The 17968-nt window shown below is 57.2% G+C and overlaps 1 protein-coding gene across 3 annotated transcripts in view; it reads left to right on the top strand.

The window, feature by feature from the left end:
• BCAS4 (breast carcinoma amplified sequence 4) overlaps positions 1-17968 on the top strand; it is a 56710-nt gene that overhangs the window by 31865 nt on the left and 6877 nt on the right. The window lies entirely within an intron of this gene.

Raw genomic sequence — 17968 nt, forward strand, 5'->3', positions numbered from 1 at the left:
GCAAGGCTTGGAGGGGAGAGTCAGGCATCTGAGGTCAGTGCTGGGGTTGGAACTCAGGCCCGCGGGGCTGTGGAATGGGGTCCCCCGCCCACTCCTGCTGCGGGATCCCATCAGGGTGTGGCCGGGCACGCTGGGACCTGCACCCTCTCATCTCTACCAGACTCGGGGGGCCCCCCAGCCCTACCTGTGGTGACTTGTTCCAGGAAACGCGTCCCAGCCAGGGCTGGTGAGTCATTCAGCAACCCCGGCGTGTTGATCTTGGCCCTGGGAGGGCTTTGTGTGGTCCAGGGGATGCAGGCGAGTGTGCACACACGCGTGTGCAAACTTGAGGGTTTCCAGGGCTGCATGTGCACCCGGGGTGCCAGCTGCAGGGGCTCTTCTAGATAAAGAGTCGTCACAGCTTGCCCTGGGGCCCAGACCCTCTGGCATCTTGCAGCCCATCCAGTGAGGGAGGCTAGTCATCAGATGAGGAAACTGAGGCACCAAAGGGTCAAACCGCTTGCCCGCCCGCACGTGGTGGAGCTGCGATTTGAACCTGCGGAACCGGCGCTCTGCAGTGCCTGGTCCTGCTGGGTCTCTCGGGGCCTGGTTCCGACCGCTGCAGCTGCGGTCTGGGGTGGGGTCCTTGAAGAGCCCCCACGTGGGTCCCCGTTTCTTCTGTCTGGAAGAACCCACCCAGCCAGGGTTCCACGCTGTGTCCAGTCGGTTCTCCTCCATCCCTGCCGAGGTGGACACCTCATTGACCACTGCCCTCGCCCTCGGAGGCCACATGGGCCCGGGTTCTGCCTTCCTGCCGCCACTCACCCTCCTTGCCCCATGCAGTGAGGGGCTGGGCAGGGCAGGGGCTCTTGGCTGAGGGTCCTGCCCCAACTCCTTTGGAAGCCCACCCCCTCAAAGGAAACGGGCGGCTCATCGCTGCCCCCAGGCCCTTCTGGAGTCAGGGGGCATCAGCGAGGGGCCTCCCTCCGGGGGCCCAGGCAGGAGGCCCTCCGCCCTCCCCCACTGGAGCTGGGCAAGGGCCTTTTGGGGTAGGTTTGCTCCCCTCCCTGCTCAGCCATCTGCTGGAGCAGGAGATCCTGGGGAGGGCAAGGGGTGGGGAGAGGCTGGGTCTGCAGTTCTGTTAACTCTGCCAGCGCCACCTGCCCTCCTGGCCTCCTTTCTCCATCTTTTCTCTCCCTCACTCTGCAGCTAAAGTGGGGAGGCCAGGGAGGGCGCGGGGCACCGGGCCAGGGTCTCCCAACACAGCAGTGGTGGGGCCAGAAAGCCCCCCTGCCCCCACTGCCCCTCTTGCCCATGTGCCTTGCTGCTGGCCGAGGCCGGGGCCAGCCTGGGGATGCCAGCTGAGTGTCCCTCCTCGCCACGCGCTCCCCCTGAAGGCTGGGCCTGTGGCCTCTGACTTGAACTGCCAGAGACATGCGTGGTCAGTGCCCAGACCGGGGTGAGGGCTGGCCTGGTGCCCTGGGCCCTCTGTGCCCAGACATAAGAATGTACACACTTCCAGGCTTCAGTTTTCATGCTAACAGACACATGAATATTTTCATGGTACAAAGGTTCGTGTTTCCATGCTGTGTGGCATGAAAGTTTCCTGTTATGCTTTTATGTTGATTCTTCCAACGCTGCAAACCTTTAGCTCAGAATCGCACCTCTCTTTGGCTATGGCATTTTTTAGCTGTGTGACCATGGGTGAGTCTCTTAGCCTCTGCAGGCCTCACATAGCTTACCTGTTGGTTACCATGGGCTTGATCATGAAACAGTCTGCCTGCTAGAGAACTGGTTTCAATTTGATGTGTGATGAAGAGGGCCTCCTCCACTAAAGCCCTGGGAAGAAAAAGAAGAAAGAGAGTCCAGAACTCCAGACGGAGGGTTCCAAGCACCGGTGGGTCTGCCGTCAGCTGCACCTTTAAATAATGGCTCAGGACAGACTGCCTGAGCCCTTTGTGGCGGTGGGGACAGAGAGCAAGTCCGGCCGTGCCAGCTGCTGTTCTCAGCCCAATACCTCACAAGGGAGGCGCTGTTTTTAATCCCGGCCAGGGAATTGAGGCACAGAGAGGTGTAGTCACTTAGCCAGGGCCACACAGCTGAGCATCAGGATGGGAATCTACATTCTTAACTCTGTCCCTCATTATCTTGGGAGAGAGCCGTGACCTCTTGCTTCAGGAAGCACATGTCCAGTAGGAGAATAGAGGCAGTGACCAAATCTCAGAAAATTCAGTAGCTGGACATTTCTAAAGAGGGCCTGGCTTGCTCTGAGGGATGACCTCTAAGGAAGGGCCACGTAAGCTGAGACCCGGACAGTGAGTGAGAGCAGGCTGAAGTCAAAAGCAGGGATATTCCCAGCAGTGAGGGTGGCGGGCCCAGAGGCTCTGGGGTGGGACGAGCTTGGGTCCTGAGGAACAGCAGTGAGTCCCATGTGGGGAGCCGGGGAGGGTGTAGGAGACGAGGTGGGGGGCAGCCTGGACAAAAGCAGGGGTCTCGGGCCACACCGGGGGCCCGAGCACTAGTCCAAGGGCAGCAGGGAGCCTTGGGAGGGCTCGTAGCCAGGGAGTGACTTGGTAGATGTGCTCTGCTTTAGGGAGTTTCCAGGGCTCATTCTCTACCCTGAGCTCAGGCTGGCATTTGGGGTCAGCGCTGTCTTGTTTAGACTTGACCAAGGGAGCTGAGCCGGGCACAGGCGTGCCCTCCAAGCTTCAGAGTTCAGCTGTTAGGGCTGCGTTTCCTCGGCCTGGAAACCCCGCATGCTGTGCCCGGAGCTCCCTGAGACCTTTGCCTTGCTGGGTCTCGGGGCCTTTGTCCGATTGGGAGAGAAAATGGGGGCTCTCGGGGGGCACCCCGGTCTCCCAGCGTGTGTCTGGTCCCAGAGACCCTGCCTGAGGAGGCAGCCCCCCTGCCCGCTCACACAGGGCCCCTCACATCTGGAGATCATTTCAGGCACATGTGGGAGTGAAAGTGAGATGGGGCTGGAGGCGTATGGTCTTGGAGGGGCGTGGAGAACACGCCAGGGGTCGCCGTGCCCCCCGGGGTCCAGGTCCCGGTGATGGCCGAGTGCCCACCGTAGTGTCCTGACCACGCCAGGCCCTCTGCTCGGCGCCTGCACCCAGAGGCACAGAACAGCCTCGCTAATTTGTTGTCAGTCACTGTTTGTTTTCTGCCAAACCAAAACATCTTGTTCACGAGGTGTCATTTTGATTAATTTCCCGATGGATAACAGTATAGTGTTTTCCAAGGAAGGCTGTCTGGCTAAGCGCAAAACCACTAGGGGCCAAGTCCTGACACTGCACAGAGCAGGCTGCCAGGGTGGGCTGTGGCCTGGGCTCGACTTGGGGCTGCCCGACCCACCTGTTTGCCCCACACCTGCCCACAGGGCGATCTGGTAACACAGATGGGTATATTCCGCCAGGTGTGATACGGCAGGGAGTGGTGCGGACTGTGGCGAATTGCAGAGCCCGTGCCTTAATGATAGAGGTAGCGAATTTCAGAAGCAGCTTTTGCAGAAACGGGATCAAGGAAGGCCAGATTTTCCTATTTGGGGGAGCACGCTGGGCATGTGGAGTTTTATATGAATTTTCTAATGAATGTCTAAAAGTCAGCAACTAATTTTTCTCACTGTTAAACATTTGAGGGGGGAAAAATGTGTTGTGCCGTGAGTCATACCTAGCACACTCCCCAGCTCTGGATTTGGGGCTGATGGCCGGTATCCCAGAGCCAACCCCCCCCCCCCCCCCCCCCCCGCCACAACCCTTCAGAGGCATTTGGGACCAGGGAGGAGGGGAAAGCCCATGGCATCTTCCTCCACTCTGCGCCAGCCCCAGCAGGGGCCCTCAGCTTTCTGCAGCAGCGTGATGAGTAACCAGCAGTTTTATTGGGCGTCTACTCCAGTTCCAACTGTGGTAGTTGTATTGAGTACTTTTGGGCTTCCCTGGTGGGTCAGGTGGTAAAGAATCCGCCTGCCGTGTGGGAGACCTGGGTTGGATCCCTGGGTTTGGGAAGATCCCCTGGAGGAGGCCATGGCACCCCACTCCAGTATTCTCACCTGGAGAACCCCGTGGACAGAGGAGCCTGGCGGGCTGCAGTCTATGGGGCTGCGAAGAGTCAGACACAGCCGAGCGGCTAAGCGCAGCACAGCACGTTGAGTACTTTCATGAAGGGCTTCCTGTGTCTTGTCTCGACGTCCCATAACAGCCCCAGAGGTGAAGGGACCCGAGGCTCAGAGAGGGCCGTTCACTTGCTCAGGGCCACACAGCGCAGGCAGCAGAGACAGATCTGACCAACTTTGACCTCGTTCAGGGTCTCTCCCTTCTGTCTGTGATTCTCCCAAGTGCAGGAACCGCAGCCTGGATGGTGGAGGTTGCAAACTGGAGATCCTGGGCCGGGTCTGCCCCACAAACATGTGTTCTTTGGCCAGCTTGGTATATGTACATGTTTAATTTGAATTATCTGCCAGCATCTAAAAAAGGAAATTTTACATAAGAATGTAGACCTCTGGCTTCTCTTGAGAAAGCAGAAGGGGGATTTCCTTGGTGGTCTGGTGGCTGAGATTCTGCCCAATGGAGGGGCGTCCAGGTTTGATTGCTCGTCAGGGAACTGGATCCCACATGCCATGACTGAGACCTGGTGCAGCCAAATAAAAATATAAAAAAGACAAAGCAGAGGTCTGGGCCCGCGAGCAGCATCCCTGCTGAGCCCCCGTCTGGCCCACGTCACCCTTTGTCATTACCTGCCTGTGGGCACTTGAGTTTCCTAGTGGGTTGAGCGCCTAGTAGGTGTTTAATAAACGTTAATCAGTGGATGCTCTGAAGGCATCCTTGGCCGTGGGAGGCCCCCTTCCCCCGGGTCCCTCTGGGGGTGGTCCCCAGGCAGTGGAGAGCTGGGCCGGACAAGGCCCAGGTCTGCAGGTCTGCCGGTCTGCCCAGCGGCCCGGGGCCGCCTCCTGGGCTTCCCTGGAGGTGGCGTAGGCTGTGGGCGGAGCTGCCCTGCCAGGCCCGCCTGCAGGCGTCCTCGGTGCCAGGCTTGGCGCTGCCCCGCCCCCCGCCGTCCCCCCACCCCGCCCCCAGCTCGCCCCTCCCCGCCCGGCCCTGGGGAAGCAGGGGCCCCCTGCCCCGCCCTCGCGCTGTGCCCAGTCCCCCGGAGGGGTGACTCCCGGAAGGAGGCCCGGCCCGGCTGGGCCTTTATCTCGGGGCCGCACAAAGAAGGTAGAGGAGATCCCCTGACGCCTTCTCCCGGCCTTGGAGCGGCCTCTCCTCCTCTGCCCCGTCGTCCCTTGCGGGGGAAAAATGCAGCCCGAGCAGATGGCAGATATTAACGCAGCAATGGAGGCAAGGGGGGGCTGGGTTAGTCCCCCCAGCAGGCTCGCTGTCCCCGAGCTCCTCAGCACTCACACGTTAACGGATCTTGTTTGAGTCCAGATAGTTGATGACACGGGTGCTAGGGAAGGACAGAGGGCTGCTAGCTGGCTGCTTTGGCAATCAGATTTTTTTTTCAGTGTTACATTTTTGTTTAGGTTTTGAGCGGGAAGGAAGCTCCTGTCCACAAAGAGGAGTGTTTATTTGGGGCAGGGGGCACTGTCGAGGCCCACGTGGGGGTACCCCAACTTCTCCATGGTTGGCAGGGCACAGCGCCCTGTCTCCTAACAGCACCGCCCTCAGGGCCGCCCCCGTGAACATCCTAGAGCCCAGTGCTGCCTCGTGGCCCATCCCTGGGCCTGGTGGACACTGTCTGTGCTCTTTGCTCACGCGGGTCCCCTGCCTGGAAGCCCCTGCCTGCTCCCGGCTTGGCACTGTTTATTCATCATTCAAGGCTAAATTGAGCGTCACCACCTCCGGGAAGCCATCTGGATTTCCCCGGGCAGCGTTCCTCTGGGCGCCCCAGTCCCCTGTGGGCACAGCACCCTAGGGAGTCATCTCTGTTTTCACCTGTTGTTCCCCAAGACAGAATTTCTCAAGGGTAAGGAGTGTCTTCTCTTGGATTTAACAGTAGTAGTTATGACGACGTTGGTGCCAGCAGGGAGCGTTCCTTGGGCTCTCCTTTGGGTCGACCCAAGCTAGCGCTTCACCGTCCCTGGCTCGGCTCATCTTCATGTTCATCCACCTGTTGCGTGTGTTCAGACGCTCAGTCATGTCTGACTCTTTGTGAGCCCATGGACTGTAGCCCGCCAGGCTCCTCTGTCCATGGGATTGCCCAGGCAAGAACACTGGAGTGGGTGGGTTGCCATTCCCTCCTCCTGGGTCTTCCTGACCCAGGGGTGGAGCTGGGTATCCAACCCACCGCCCGAGTCTCTCCTTGCGTCTGACACACAAGCCCGCACCATGACCCCTCTCCCCAGCCCCTCCCTGGCCTTGGCGTCCGTCCAACGTCCCTAGGGCTCTCACTGGGACCCTCCCCCGTCAGAGGGAAAGAGAGAGAGGCTGTGGGCCCGAGTGGGCTCTCGGTGGGGACTGGAGGGGCAGGCCGGCTGTGCGTCCAGTCTGCGCCTGCTGCCTGGGCAGCACCAAGGATACCTCCTGCCCGTCTCAGAGTCCGGGGGTCCTTGTTGGACATAAGCAGGGCCACAGTTGGTGGGGGTGGGGGGGGGTGGTCCTACAGAGATGTGCTTAGCGTGCTGGAGACTCTGGTGGGGGCGCTGTTAGTGATATCAGCGGTGAGCTGGGCACTGACGGATGCAGAAGTGATGACACTGGTCCCTGCCCCAGCTCACGCTCACCCTGGAGAGTAAACTCAGAGGCGGGCGTTAACAGCAGATAATTGTGGGTAGGGTGCGTGGCAGAAAGCAGGGGAAGAGGGGTCAGGAAAGGGCCATGGGAGGGGATGGTGCCCGATACGTGGCATCAGCTTGGCGCTGGGTGTCACGGTGGTCCTGAGCGAGGCAGGCCCCGGCAGAGCACCGGCAGCTCCCATCCGCGACTGCGGGTTGCAGGTGACGTGATGGATGGAGGGGTCCCTCCTGGTGTAGGAACCCGTGTGATGCCTGTAGCTGGGGCTGAGGCATCTGCAGAAAGTGTGATCCCTTTAATACCCAAGGAGCCCGGGAAGTTCTTGAACTTGGCTCCATTCACGGTCAGCTTTCTGCCAGGAAAATATACCACGTCTCATTAAGCAGTAAATTCATCTTGGTGCCTGTTCCGGCTGATACCATCACACCTTGTCACGTTGTAATGTCAAGGCCAAAGTTCCTGTTACTTGGAGAGTCCTAATAAGTAACCTGGGAAACCTGGTCGAAGAGTGAGGAGTCCTGGCTTTCCAATGGAATGAGGAGTCGGAGCAGGGAGGTGGCTGGTGCAGGGATGGCCCTAACTGAGCCCCGTATGGGAGGCGGCCCCTGGTGACCTGGGCTGGGGACCTCAGCACTGTGGCCCCAGCTCTGCCCTGTCCCCTCCTGTGTCTGGCGGCTCCTGGCTGGCTGGACCTGGCTCCAGAGGCCCCGAGCACCGCTCCCAGGAGTGTGTATGAGGCGGGGTGGTGGGCAGGCAGACGCAGATGGCAGCAGTCGTTGCTGGGGGGGACACGGGAGGCCATGGGCCGGGGGGTTGGTCTCAGGGCTGGTGCCCAGTGTGTCCCCAGAGATCTGTCCCTGTCTGGCCAGCAGGTATTCCTGAGCATCTCCATTGAGCCTGGTCACCAGGGTGATGATAAGCCATACCTGTTAGGGGCTGAGAAGTGTGCTGGATAGTTTTTGAGGGTCGTTGGGAATTAAAAATCAAAACAGTACCAGAAACTGGCTTCCCCAGTTGTGATTTAGTTTAAATATTCATGCTTTGAAACTGAATGCATTTAACACTGAAAAAAAAACTCAGTGTTGTAAAACTGTACACTTGAGCTGTTCCCAAGCTAATGACATTATTTAAGAGAACTGAGGGGCCTGACATCTGCAGCAAGATGGACGGGCCTGGAAACTGTCATTCTGAGTGAAGTAAGTGAGACACGGAGAGACGCATCATTATGTCACTTCTAAGTAGAATCTAAAAAATAAGGGAGGTACAAATGAACGTATTTGTAAAACAGAAGTAGAGTCGTGGATGTAGAAAGCAAATCTGTGGTTACCAGGGGACAGGGTGAGGAGGGATAAATTGGGAGACTGGGTCTGATAAAATCGGTAACTAATAAGCACCTGCTTTGTAGCACACGGAACTCAATACTGTGTAACGACCTATATGGGAAAAGAATGAAACGACAAAAGTGGACACAGGTATATGTGTGACTGATTCACTTTGCAGTACCGCAGAAACTACCACAACATTGAAAATCAAGTATAGTCCATTTTGAAAAGAAAAAAAAACATTCAGAGGGCAGTAATAATGAAATTCTCCAGCATTCATTGAGGAGTTACTGTGTCCTAAGCACTGTGGGGGTATTTGGGTAAAGCACCCTACGAGGTAGAAACGATTATTAGCTCTGTTGGCATATGAGAAAGATGAGGCACAGAGAGGTTAGGCAACTTGGCCAAGGTCACACAGCTCGACAGAGGGGCTGCTGCCGTCTGAGGAACTTGGAAATGGGGCATCGCTTACTGTGCTAGGGGGAGGGGTCTTGCTCTCAGCACTGGCAGCTCCAAGTAGGGCTTTCGAGGGGATGTTGAGAGCATGGAAAAGTCTACCAACAATAACTGCCGGAGAGGGTGTGGAGGAAAGGGAACCGTCTTACACTTTTGGTGGGAATGCAGACTGGTGCCACCACTATGGAGAAGAGTGTGGAGAGTCCTTAAAAAGCTAGGAATAAAGCTACCACATGACCTAGCAGTCCCACTCCTGGGCATGTGCCCTGAGGAAACCACAATTGAGACAGACACATGTACGCCAATGCTCACGGCAGCACTGTTTTCAATAGCTTGGACGTGGAAGCCACCTAGGTGTCCATCGACAAGATGCATGGGTGAGGAAGTTGTGGTACATGTACTCAATGGAATATTACTCAGCTACAAAAAGGAACACATTTGAGTCAGTTCTAATGAGGTGGGTGAACCTAGAGCCTATTACACAGAGTGAAGCAAGAAAAAGACAAAATATCGTACATTAATACATATGTATGGAATCTAGAAAGATAGAACTGACGCTCCTATGTGCAGGACGTCAAACAAGACCCAGACACAAAGGACAGACTTTTGGACACAGTGGGAGAAGGAGAGGCTGGGATGATCTGAGAGAATACCATTGAAACCTGTGCGTTTCCAGAGGTGAAATAGGCCGTGGGAGTTTGCTGTGTGATGCCGGAAGCCAAAGCTGGTGCTCTGTGCCAACCTGGAGTGATGGGGTGGGGAGCGAGGTGGGAGGAGGTTCAGAAGGGAGGAGACACGTGTACCTATGGCCAGTTCGTGATGATGGCGAAAACCATCACAATATTGTAAATAATTATCTTTCAATTACACAAAAAAGTGCCAATCGGAGGTCCTCTGTGACCCCTGCCTTCACCCCCGCCGCCGTCCCCACAGGCAGCTTGAGCTGCTTCAGAGGCAATGGGCAGGTGGTGGGAAGCCTTTACAGCTTGTCCCCGGGCCCCCCAAGAGGCCCCAGAAAGGGAGCTCAGCCTCCAGCCCACCCCAGTTTGTTGTCCTCGAGAGCATGTGGGCTGGACACCATGGCCTGGCGTGCAGGGTATTGTCCTGGCTGCTGTCCCTTTGTACCTCGGGCTTTGCTCCGGGAGACCTAGAGAGCGCGTGCCTGGAGCCCAGCCCGCCATCCCCCTGTGCTGGGCACTTCCTCCCCTTAAGTCTCCCCTTGTGTCCCCCGGAAGGCCTTGGCTGCTCCAGGAGCCACCAGTGGGCAACCCCAGCCCTTTACCCCTTTCTTCCGTAGCCCCTGGGCCGGGCTTGACTCCTTTGATGCCAGATCTCCGCCCAACACCTCCCTTTTCATTCATTCGTTCAACAAGTACTTATCATCCACCACCTACCTGAGCCAGATGCTGTTTCAGATCCTCCGAGCCCCGGGAGGACAGAGAACGTTCCCGCCCTCCAACAGCCGATAGTCTAGTGTAGCCTGTGAAGTGCCTCCTGGGGGGGAAGGAGGTGAGGGAAGGGGGTGACGTGGGTCTGGGGGCTGGAGGGGTCAGAGGAGGCCTCCCTGAGGAGGAGACATAGAGCTCGACGAGGTCCGGGAGGAGGTAAGGAGGGGAGTGTGCAGGTGTCTCAGGCAGGAGCCGGGAGGCGAGGCCTGGTGGACGGTGTGTTGGAGCCGGGGGTGAAGGTGGGGGGAGTGGGTGGAGCAGGTCGTGGGGTCCATGCAAGGACTGGGCCCTGGAGGGTTTCGAGATATGGAGGGAGATACTGGAAGGGCAAGGGTGGAGGTCAGGAGGCTGGAACTGCTGGGGTGGTCCAGAGGGAGACGCTAGGGGCCTGGGCTGGGGGCCAGAGTGGAGGTGGGGGAACGTGTGTGTGTTTAATTGAAGTTCTTCATTGACACAGTTAGAGATTCACATGCAGTTATAAAGAATAATAGAAAGTGCCCTTGTACACTTTGCCCAGTTTTCCCCAATGGTAACATTTTCCAAAACCGTGGTGCATCACAGCTGGGATTTCGGCTTTGATACACTCTGCTGCTGCTCTTGGATCTCCCTGGGTTTTTTGGGGTTTTTTGCTACATCACATGACATGCGGGATTCTAGTTCCCTGCGTGGTTCCGTTCCTGCCCAGGCACTTCAGTTGTATCTGACTCTTTGCGACCCGTGGACTGCAGCCCGCCAGGCTCCTCCGTCTATGAGACTCTCCAGGCAAGGACACTGGAGTGGGTCGCCATGGCCTCCTCCAGGGGATCTTCCCAACCCAGGGATGGAACCCGCTTCTCTTGTTTGCTGCGTTGGCAGGCGGGTTCTTTACCACTAGCACCACCTGGGAAGCCCCAAACCCTTCCCCCGCCCCACCTTAGAGGGAGTCTTAACCCCTGGAAGTCAGGCAAGTCCCTTGGGTTTCCCCAGTTTTACCTGTACTCAATGGTGTGTGTTTTAAGTTCTGTGCAGTTGGATCTGTTCTGTACAATTCTGTTTTATTGAGGCTCCTGTCTCCTCCACCACAGCGCGGGCTGAACAGTCCCAGCCCCGAAGGGGTTTCTCACGTCCTCCTGTGACCACCTCCACCTTTCCTCCCCAGCCCTCTCTCCAGCTCCTGGCAGCCACCAGTCTGTCCTGCATTTCAGAAATTCGGCTATTTCAGAAGTGTTCTATAAACGGAATGACACAACGTGTCACCTTTGCGGACTGGCTTTTCTCGCTCAGCATAATTCCCTGGAGATTCATCCAGGGAGTGTGAGTCGGGGGTCGCTCTGGGTGCGCTGGCAGGCAGAGCCAGGGTCGGAGATGCGAGGGTGGGGTTCAGGGCTGGAGGGGTCCAACGGGAGCCTGAGGCCTTAGCCCGGAGGCAGAGCGAGCACTTGTTGATTGAGCATCTGCTGTGGACCAGATGCTCCTGGGCGCAGTGGGTGCAGTCACGGAAGAGAGGAGAAGGGAGATGCCCCTGCGAGGGGCTCCGGGCTGATGCGGGGCTGGAGGCCTGGGCTGGCCCTGGGGGCCGGGGGGCGGCCCCGAATCTCTCTTCCTCTTTCTGGCTTTGCAGCCGGGGACGGGGCACCGCCCCTGGGTGGAAGGGGGAGACCAGAGGTTTCTCCCGGGTCCTGAGTCAGATGAGAGAAGAGCCTGGTGCTGTCCCTCAGGCCAGATGGAGTCCGCTGCGCCCAGACCGCCCTGTCTCCTGCACCGGCCTTTGCCCTTTCAGAATACTGGTATTTCTTGGACAAAGGGGTGGGGTTTAGCGTGGGGTGACTTGGGGAGTTTCTCGTGTGCCTCCCGGGCACACAGCCTGGGTTTGGATTGGGGAGGCCCCGCATCCCAGGACCGACTCCCCAGCTCCCATCACGTCTGCTCCCTGGTCCTCGCTGGAGCCCCGTTTCCTGTCGGGGCTTCTCTGGCGCTTCCCTCTCCTCTCATTTTCTCACCCCCACATCTTCTCCCTCCTCCTTCCCATCTAGCTCTTCCCTTTCTGAGCTCTCCTGTATCTGGTCGCCACATCTTCTCTCTCTCATATTTTTCTCTCTGTTTCTTGTGTGTTCTGTCTGTTTCCCTTTGTCCAAGTCTCCATCTCTGTGCCGCGCTATGCCTAGTCACTCAGTCGTGTCCGATTCTTTTCAACCACATGGACTGCAGCCCGCCAGGCTCCTCTGTCCATGGGATTTTCCTGGCAAGAACACTGGAGTGGGTTGCCATGCCCTCCTCCAGGGGATCTTCCCAACCCAGGGAGTGATCCCAGGTCTCCCACATTGCAGGCGGATTCTTTACCGTCTGAACCACCAGGGAAGCCCCCATCTCTGATGATGTTTGTCTCTGTTTCCACCAAGCTCTGTCTCTTCCTCTTTTCCTTTCTCTTGCTGTCAAATGTTCTATCGCAGACTTTGGAAAGCATCCTTTTTCATGCTCAGGGGGCCCAATGGATAAAATGTCCTAATCCGACCAGGAGAGTGCACGAGTTGAGTTCTTGTGAAAGGGCCTTGTGAGATCCGTGTCTGGGCCTCTGGGGCCACCCACCCACCTGGGGTCGGGGGCCAGAGCCCAGTGCCGGGCTGGGGCAGCCTTGCAGCAGGTTCCTGCCATCCTGGGTGAAGAGCAGGGGTGCGAGGCGGGCCCGTGGGCAGCTGCTCAGTGCCCGCCGGTCCTGGTGGCTGCCTCCGTTTTTGCCCTGACGGCTTGTTTAATGGACAACAGCTGCCCACGTGCAGGATGCCGACAAAACGGTCGATGGTGTCTGTCTTTGCTTTCTGCTTCCCAGAGCTAACTGGTGCTGTTTCCAACATCCTTTCATGGAGTCAACCACCTTCGAGGTCGGCCAACGAAGCCTCGAGGATTCTCTTGTAAATCGGCATCGGAGTGAAACAAGGATGGCTCTGATGAGACCGTGACCAGCTGCTGGGCCCTGGCCAGCTGTTGGTTTGGGCTCATGGACGTGGACGTGGAGAACCCCAGTGGGACAGGGAGGCCGCTGGCCGTGGGCAGCTGATTTGGTGCCCTGGCCTGGAAAAGCATCTTCTTTACCTGATCTGTTCTAGGACAGCCCCAGCTGCAGCCAAATCCATCCGCCAAGGTCCTCCCCCAACTCTACCGTTGCTCCCACAAGCCACCCTTGGCCCCATGAGGTTTTCTCAACCAGGAGCGCTGGGCCCATGCTGTGCATGGAGCTGACCGCGTGTGACCATCCCAAGGATGGAGAACGCAGATCCCAGTTTGTAACCCGGCTCTGTCACCGCAGACCGCTACAGCCCGGGACCCCTTTGTCAAGACTTACTGAGAGGGGCTTCCCCTTGGTGGCTCAGTAGTAAAGAGTCCGCCTACCAATGCCGGAGACACAAGTTTGGTCCCTGATCCGCGAGGAGGGATCCACATGCCACAGAGCAGCCAGGAGTCACAGCTTCGAACCCGAGCATGGCAACGACGGAAGCCCGTGTGCCCTGGAGCCCGAGCTCCCCAATGAGAGGAGCCGCCGAAGTGAGAAGGCCGAGCACTGCAAGGGGCACCCAGCACCGCCAGGGGCACCCAGCACTGCAGGGAGCACCCAGCAATGCCAGGGGCACCCAGCACTGCAGGGATCACCCAGCACCTCAAGGGGCACCCAGCACCTCATGGAGCACCCAGCACCTCAAGGGGCACCCAGAACCGCCAGAAATAAGTGAATAAAAGTTTCCTAAAATATTAAACTTACTGAGAATTTCAAGACAGTGATAGCATCAGATCAAGCCATTTGGCTGGCCCTGCCTGTCACTTGCAAGTGTCATGCTTTGCATGGAGCTTAAGCTTGGAGAATCTCAGTCACATGGGCTTGATACCCAGTCCTAGCCCCTGTCCAGGACTGTCCTGAGTAGTTGCTGAGATAAAGGAAGGTCCAGCTGCCGTCTCCATCACCGGCGTCGTTAGGACATCAGTGTGATTGTTCAGCCCTTCACGTGTTCTGCCGAGAATACACTTTGTGTGTTTATTTTTAAATTACCTTTTTATTTTGAGTAATTTTAGATTTGCGGAAAATCTTTTATAAAGATGGTACTTCCGAGAGCTTCCGCACTCCCCTTGTTTCGTCTCCCCGTCTCCCATCACCTCATGTGACAGGTGGGTTGCAGCCACCCAGGAGAGTTGTCAAAACCAAGACCTCCCGCCTTGGTCCAGTGTTATTCACTGAACTTTGGATTTTACCAGATTTTTCCTTCTCGTCTGTTTTCCGTTCCAGGCTTCCCTCCAGAGCCATGTGTTGCTTTTACTGTGTGCTTTTATTTATTTATTTGACTGTACCAAACAGCATGTGGGATCTCACCAGGGACTGAACCTATGCTTTATGCAGTGAAAGCACGGAGTCCTGACCACTGGACTGCCAGGAGATTCCTGAAAGCCTCAGTTTCCTCATCTGTGAAGGGCCTTTGTGATCTGCAGATTTAGGTCTCTGAAATGTAGCAGGTGCCCAGTTAAATATATATGTAAGTGCACAGTAGTTAGACTGTTAGCCTCAGTGGCTGTCTGATGAGAGGCAATGCCTAGGTCAGACACCCCCCTCCTCCAGGAGACCCTCCTCCTGCCCCGGGAGAGCAGAGGGGCCGTGGCTGGAGGGGTCAGGGAGCCCCCAGAGACCCAGCTCTGGGGGGGCCATGCCGTGACTCCGTCTACCCGCTGTCCTGTCTTGCCTCCCGGACCCCGTGTGCGTTTGCAGTTGGTCGCCAGTGTCTTGGCAGAATTTCCGGGGGCTCCTTCTCTGCTGGTTTCCATGTTAACGCTTTTCCTGCAGCTAAAAGTGGGATCCACAGGGCTCTGGAAGCCGCCAGGGTCAGCGTGGCCTTTCATGAGCCTGCACCAGCTCGTCCCTGCTTCTGGGGTCTGCCCTGCACCGGAGCTGTCCCAGCTGGGGACCCCAAGCCCTGTCCCCGTCACCCCAGCAGCCTCCGCTGCCGCCGGCAGCTGTGCTGAGCGGGCTGGCGGGGCCGGGCAGGAGGGCTCGGGGCAGGGGTGCTACTGCGTGTGGCCACCATGGGGCCGGCCAGCCCACCCCACAAGCAGGATTGGACACGCAGGGGCTGCTCGAGAGGGGTGGGAGGGGCCCTGCTCACAGCTGTCAGAGTGTTCTGGAAGGCTGGGGGCCCTGCAGCAGACACAGGCGCTGCTGGCAGGACAAGCGGGCGGGGTGAGGAGGCCTTGAGAGGGGCGGAGAGGCTGGGCCCGGGGGTGAAGGGCGTGTGGGCTGGCCGAGGTGGAGGCCGCTGCCAGGAGCTCAGGAGAGCCTGTTTGGCGCTCGGCTCTGCCGTTTAGCAGCTGTGTGACCCTGGGCACATGCCCTACCCTGCCCTCTGCCAGCTGGAGTCTCCCCACAGAACAGCCCTGGGGCGCACCTGACTCCAGGCCCCGGCATGCCCTGGGGGGCCCCGGGTTGAGGGTGGAGCTGCTGGTCCCAGCAGCGGCCCCGGCTGGCTGTTCCCCCCACCCCCGGGGACCAGGCCACAGGACGGGGAGCACCCACGGCCCCACGGTGACATGAGCCCGGAGCCATTGCCGGCCCGGAGCCCATGGGCCTGGTGTCCTGAGGGCGAGTGAGGCCGGCCAGCGGCAGACCGGACGACACGTGCCCAGACATCTAGGGGCCCGACTTGCCACAGCCCGCGGGAAAACGGGCCTGGCGCGGCCAGGTGGCTGCATTGTTCCGGAGAAGCAGGAACACGGTGTTCACGTGAACCATCCTGGTGCCTCCACGGTGGCAGGTAACGCGTTTTACAATTTGCACCAGCCCATCCTGTGAAGTGGCAGACTTTATTTTGAGGGGGCTCCAAAATCACTGCAGATGGTGACTGCAGCCATGAAATAAAAAGACACTTACTCCTTGGAAGAAAACTTATGACCAACCTAGACAGCATGTTCAAAAGCAGAGACGTTACTTTGTCAACAAAGGTCCGTCTAGTCAAGGCTATGGTTTTTCCAGTAGTCATGTATGGATGTGAGAGTTGGACTATAAGGAAAGCTGAGTGCCAAAGAGTTGATGTTTTTGAACTGTGGTGTCGGAGAGGACTCTTGAGAGTCTCTTGGACTGCAAGGAGATCCAACCAGTCCATCCTAAAGGAAATCAGTCCTGAAAGTTCATTGGAAGGACTGATGTTGAAGCTGAAACTCCAATCCTTTGGCCACCTGATGCAAAGAGCTGACTCATTGGAAAAGACCCTGATGCTGGGAAAGATTGAGGGCAGAGGAGAAGGAGACAGAGGATGAGATGGTTGGATGGCATCACCAACTCAATGGACATGAGTTTAAGTAAACTCTGGGAGTTGGTGATGGACAGGGAGGCCTGGCATGCTGCGGTTCATGGGGTCGCAAAGAGTCGGACACGACTGAGCGACTGAACTGAACTGAACTGGTCCTGTCAAGTGTGTGGGCCGGACGCTACCCAAAGGCCACTGGTTTGCTGTCTCTGAATAAGCTAGAGGGGGGTGCCTGAGGGTCCAAGGTTGGAAAGCAGATCCTGGAGGGACATCTCAAGTCCTGGGCGAGAGCACGGCTCCCTGCCCCACTCAGCCCCAGGGCCCCTGGGTCCTGGCTGTGCTAGGGCAGGGCAGGCCTGGGTTCGAATTCCGCTCTCTGCCAGTTCCCAGTGGGGCGATCCTGGGCAGGTGTGTCTGTGAGCCTTCATTTCCTCTTCTGGAGAATGGGAGTAGGGACACCTGTCTCTCTCAGCAGCTGGGCATGAACGGGCTGTGGGCCCGCAGGTCCCGCTGTGGGCTGGGCACTCAGGAAGAGCTCATTACTTGGCCACTGTGGTTGAGGTGAGAAAGACTGGGGGCCTGGTCTGTCCTGATGGAGCAAGATGTTTCTTCTGTCTGCCTGCTTCACCCTACCTCCACCCAATACAATTTTGTACGTTAGAATTAGAGACCAGTTGCTGTGATAATACAGAGTTCTCATATGCCGCTCACCCAATTCCCCCAAGCGTCTTGCTTGGCTGGGGTGCACTGTCACAGCTAAAGGACCCTCCTTGATACACTGCTGTCTAACTAGCCTCCGAAGTTTATTCGGGTTTCACTGGTTTTCCCCAGTGCCCTTTTCTGTTCTGTATTATAGATAGTCCTCGTGTCTGCTCCGCCACCTCTGGTTTATGACAGCTTCTCGGACTCTCGTTGTTTTTGATGACCTTGACAGTTTTGAGGATTATGGGTTAGGGATTTTGTTCACCGTCCCTCAATTAGGGCTCATCTGATGTTTTTCTCGTGGTTAGGTTGGGGTTGTGGGTTTTGGAGGAGGGGGAGACCCTGGAGGTGAAGTGCCCTTCTCATCACATCAGATCCAGGGCCCCTGCTCTCAACGTGACGTAGCACGGATGATGTTGACCTTGACTATCTGGCCGAGGCAGTGTTTGCCAGGTGTCTCTATTGGGCAGTTATTTTTAGCCTGCTCTCTCCCCTACTCTTGTTCTGTGGAAGCAAGTCACCACGTGCAGCCCTCACGCGAGGGGCGTGGAGCTTCTGGAGGGGGCAATGCATACATCAGTTATTTGGAATTCCATTTTACTTTTTGGAACAATTCTGAGATCCAGAAGTTTTCACTGTTTTGGTGATCATTCCATTCATCATATGAACGACCTGGGTTGAGTCCCTGCTCCACGCATTTCCTAGCTGCGTGACCTTGGGCCAGCTCACTATTAACTGGAGTGATGGTGAGCGTAATAGCATGCGTCCGTCAGGCTGTGCAACAGAAACCTGACTGAAGTGGTTTAACCAAGTAGGGTTTGTGTTTTTTCCTTGTGTGACAAGAAGTCCTGGATGGCCAGTTGATGCTCTGAGCTACTGCCCTGTCATCCTTAAGCCTCTGGCTTTTGTCCTCACAGTGCCAAGGTGGCTGCAGCACCTCCAGAATCACTGCTGTGCTCCAGGCAGGACTCCATGAAGTCGATGGCATTATCCTCATTTGACAGAAGAGAAACTGAGGCTCTAGAAAATGGGAAACCTCTACCTTGAAGGAGTGCTGTGAGGGTTAGAGACAAGCG

Source organism: Dama dama, chromosome 23, assembly GCF_033118175.1.
Source record: "Dama dama isolate Ldn47 chromosome 23, ASM3311817v1, whole genome shotgun sequence".
Lineage (NCBI taxonomy): Eukaryota > Metazoa > Chordata > Mammalia > Artiodactyla > Cervidae > Dama > Dama dama.